A 5208-nucleotide genomic window follows, 5' to 3' on the forward strand; every position below is an offset into this window, starting at 1 on the left:
TATCTTTGTAATTACTTAAATTTCAGAGATTCCTGCAACATTCATTCACCACCATCATTTCTGTAGACAAGTAAAGATTTCTTTAAGTCTAATAAATAACAGGCTTTTAAAATGATTGAGCTATTTGTTCTAAAAATTATCACAGAACTGGAATATTCCTTCAGTGGTCATTATCCTCAAGGAAATGAATGTATATATAAAGTTTATATTCATATTCCTAAGATTTTAGCAATTATCAGGGTGAAGGTAGAAATAAAAATATACAATACTACCTGGGGTGGGTTCTTATCTAGTTAAAATTTGCCATTGTTATAGAGGCATTTAGAATTCGTGCTATTTAAGTGTCGGCTCCTCAAAATTTTTTCATATTGGGTTGATGCAACCTCATCGGCCTCATCGTCAAATATCTAAATAAGTATATTTCTGAATGAGATTTTAACCTTTTTTCTTTTATGTTTCTCCATCTGATACTACTTTTACCCTTTTTTTCTTCTTACAAACACATTTTGAAATTTTGCAATTTCTTGTGCACAAGAAATTTGTGCACAATTTTGCACAAATTAATGTCTCAATTTCTTTTAACCTTGATTTTTGAGCCTTCAAAATGAAATGCCATAAAGTATTTGTTTAATATCAGAGCTTTTTTTTTTTTCCTGTGTCTCAGAGCATCAGGTAAGTCCTAGTTCTTCGTTTTATGAAGAAAAAATGAAAGTGATATTGATCATGCGTGCCATATCTCATTCTATACCTTATCTTCGTGGGTTCCTATAACCTGCAACAGCAAACTTGGTTTTAGTTCTGTATTAGCTGTGGTTCAAATCTTCCACTTGTATTTTCACTTTGTTGCTGGGACTTTTGTCTGTCAGTGTGGAGCCCTCATAATGTTTTTAGAGAAGATATATTGACCATGTCATGGGGTAGCCCAAATCTTTATGAGGTTTACTTTTTCATTTTCTAACTGAAAGGATATTTACTCATGCATATACAAGAATAATTTCTACTTTGAAAGCCCCATGAAGTTTTTAATGACTACTTTGTATTTTTGAGATACTTTTAAAACCTTTTACTTTGAAGTCAAGATTATTTATCCAGTGCTTTAGCAGTGCATTCTTTCTTTTTCAGAGGTGAAAAATATTTTATTTACCTACCAGAGCTCTTTTCCTAATCAGTTTACTTAATCCAGCTGCATCCCTTCACCCAATTTTTGATATTTTACTTTCATCTCTAAACATTTACATTCTTCTGTCACAAAGAATGTATTACATGCCACATTAATACACATCCAATCCACTAATATTGTCTCCACTTTTCTAGCAGAAGAGGGAAGCTCAGAGTTCCCCCTTTGAAAGACACCTGTCAGTTCAGATAAGTCACACTCCAATCAAAACTCCCGTCTCAAAACAGGTTTTCCTACAAATTTATTTTTAGATTTCACTGAAATTTCATGAAATAATGTTGTCAAAAGACAGCAAGATATAGAGAGCATTGTAATCCCATAATCTTTCCTAGATCCTTGCTTTTGCAGAGGTCTGCTTGAAACAAGCTCTGTGTGTGCACCCATTAAGTGCAACAAAGCCACTCCAATGCGGCATGCCGTTGGAGCTACTACAGCCCATTTTTCAGCCAGACAGCATACCAGGCCAACACAGCTAACACCTGAAGTAACCAGATATTTCCTTAACACAGTACAGTTCTCGAAGGAGACTCTACTCTGTGTGGTACCAGCCTAAAAGGTCAGGAAACCTTCCAGCAGTAGTCCCCACAGCAAGCAGGAGGGATGCAGGCCCAGATCAAAAGTTACCAGTATCTACCCCTTTCAAATACAGACTTTACTGTATTTCACTACATTTTATAATTTCTTTGCCCACAGATTACATAGAGGATAAAATTCCACAATTTTGTCATAGGAGTTGCTGAGATGAACTACTTTATTACAATGAACAGAGATTGGACCGTGACATAATGCAAGTCTTAGGGGAAAATGGCAAAGATTAACTCTTCTTGGTAATTTCATACGTCAACTGTAATGAAACGTAGGAAAACCCGGAAACATTAAGCATGTAATTCCTAGACACTTTCATTAAGACTTCAGGTGTTTATTTAGCATGGCACTTATAATATGCTAATACTAAATTAATTTACTTAAATATGTAAGATAATTGAATGTATTACAACATTATTTACACATGTACATATAAATATCATAAAGTATAGAAAATACGTATCTAGTTACATATTTAAGAGCCTGACAACAGCTCCCACCTTGTAGCTTTAATACAGGGTGGGAAAGACCACGGCAATGTGCTCCTGTGAGAGGGAAAGAAGGGGCCAAAGGCAGGGCCTGTTGCAACCTGATGGATCACTAATTGGGGCATCCGTCATTGACCACAGTTTGGAAAGCACTAGTTCCTGATATAGTTTGTTTAATACAGAAGGCAAATAAAATGTATTCATAATGAGTCTGCTATTAGCAATGAGGTAGTTTAATAATTTACCTGATATTTACTGCTCAGTAATTTCCAGATTCTTGTTTTTAGATAGCAAAGCTGAAATATAGCACGAGAGAAATGTATTCTCTGGAGGAAAATAAAAAAAAACAACATGGAAATTATAGCTGAAAGAGGCTTTCTGTTAAAAAAAATAGTCAAATTATGTCACAAAATAGTTAAATTATGGCTTATTTCTGCAATAACCCTGTAAGAATGTTTTCACAGAAGAAAAAATTACATGTAACATAAGTTATAAAACATGCTCCTTAACAATTCACAGAAATTGATAAATATAACGTTGACAGAACACGGGACAAGTTCTAGCAGCCTACCTGGCTAGCAAGCTCACCTTTAAATAGGAATCCTTCAAAGTTTATTAATAAAATTAATTAAAAAATTAACTCACACTTACAGCAATTAGGACATCCAAAGGCCATTGTATATATTTGGGAAGCAATCCTGGTAGTACACATAAACCTAGTATCTCTTATTATTTATATGATATCAAAAGATGTCATTGATGAAACTGGTGAAATTATAGTAGTTCAATAATCAGAAAAAAACCCAACCCAAAACCCATCCAAACAAACAAAAATAATCACATAATACATTATAAATGTTCCTTTACAACTTACATTTTCTAGTATGAATGCTAAACATTATATACCTGTTTCTACTTTAGTTCCTTTATAGCAAGACTACAGTCAAAACTGTAATCTAACTAATTACGAGTCAGTGCATCCTATATGACTGGCGATAGGTTTGGGAACACATTTACTAAAATCTTATCTGGAACATTTCACATCTGCATTTGGCCTTTCACTACATTGCTAATTTTTGCTCTCCCACTTTTCCAGGTCATAAAATTGGGGTAATGTTTAGCTACAAGCTAGAGGTAAAAACTAATTAGTGCTTACACAGTGCTTTAATCGTGCAAAGTCCCATATAAATTTTAAGTTATCAGAGATTGCCAAAACACAATCTACTTTAAGATACATTTTTCACTGGTATTGTTTAAAAATTATATTGATCTCATAACTTTCTCTTTAACCTGGGACATATACTGGATTTGAGAGAAATAACCCTTATAAGTACATATCTATAATAAGACAATAGTATCAAGAGGACAATATTAGCAGGACTGAGTTAAAGAAAGGCTCTTTATCAGATTCTGACCTCTGTCTTATATAAGAGTGTATGTGACATGTTTTGCACTGATTCATCAGTAGCAATATAGTGTTACATCAATCATCATTTGTTAGATTTGGAGGAGACCCAAACAAATATTTGCTACCTATATGCACTGAGACAAGAGAAACAGAAGGTTACTCAAGCAGTAAAAGGGCTTCTTTGTTTTCTTCATTCGTTTTACAAACACCTTGATATCCATTGTCAGTGTTACTGATGTTACCTATATCTTTTCTCTGGAGAAGGGGAGAGTGTGTGGTGTGAAGTATACTCATAAATAAAGGTATCGTAGAAATAATTATTCAAATCTGAGTGAGAAAGTTTTTCACACCCTTCACAAGCAGGGCTGGCAAGGCAATTCATTAAGAGCCCCACATTCTGGATGGGGCTGTACACAGGCAGACATTACCAGACCAAAGGGCTGAGGAACAGATACAAAGTCAAAGTGTTCAACGTTATGTCAAACCTTAAATAATTCTTGCAGTGAAAATGCTTCACAGGCTTTGAGACAGAAGCAATACAAGAAGGCAGTACTGTACAAAGCAGAGAAGCAGCAGTTCACCAATGTACTAATGCCCATTTGTTCTCAGACTTTCCAGTAATCACTAATGCATAACCACCTGGAATAATTATTTTTCCCTTATGAGGAAAAATTGTTTACCAATAATAAGTATCCACATTCTGATTAAGTGCAAAGTTCATTGCAATCTTTTGTTTGATCCCAACTGTATGTACGTACCAGCATTCAGCAGCAGACTCAATATTCCTGCAACACACAAAGCATAAGGCATTTGTGTCACAAAGGCTTTTGCTGGTAACCAGAACAACAGATAATTTATCCATTATTTGTCATTTTGCAGTTTTTCCATAACACGTTACACGTTTCATTGAAACCTGGTATTCATGATAAAAATTCTCATTTTTACTTGCCTACATCTCATCATGGGGGAGATATCAGATCAAAGAATAAACTAAAGCAAGGAAAAAATACTTTCCTTTTTAGTCACTCAATTTTTTTTAGAAGATAAGAACACTGGAAGCAAATCTGCTGTAAGTAAAAGAAACATGGTCAGATTTCTTTCTCAACTAGTTCCCTGAAAAAGTAAGTGCAGATTTGTATGAAGTATCCAGCATGTTAAAAAAAATCTACTCCAGAGTTGAGAGGCAAATTAAAACAGAGGATCAACTTACCATTTATTTTTGAAGAGGCAATCATGAAAGAGTATTAAAAGCAATTTGAAAGGGAACTTGCAATTTCCCCTTTGTGGATTATTCTTATGTGAGTACTGATTTGAGCTAATGCCAAGATGTGATTAATTTAAATTTGAAGTTGCCACTGTAAAAAATTAAATGCCAAATAAAACTGTTATTCTAAATAATCCCTAGGCATCAAAAAGTATAAAAATAGCCACTTAAGGAAGAATACATCTACAAATATTTAACGTATTTTGTGGACAATTTTAATGATAATCAGCAGGTCATATGACATGAAAATTTAAAAGTTCCCAACCCCTTCCCTTTTACTTTTTTT

This window comes from Aptenodytes forsteri, unplaced genomic scaffold (genome assembly GCF_000699145.1).
Source record: "Aptenodytes forsteri isolate BGI_AS27 unplaced genomic scaffold, ASM69914v1 Scaffold292, whole genome shotgun sequence".
In the NCBI taxonomy this organism is placed as follows: domain Eukaryota; kingdom Metazoa; phylum Chordata; class Aves; order Sphenisciformes; family Spheniscidae; genus Aptenodytes; species Aptenodytes forsteri.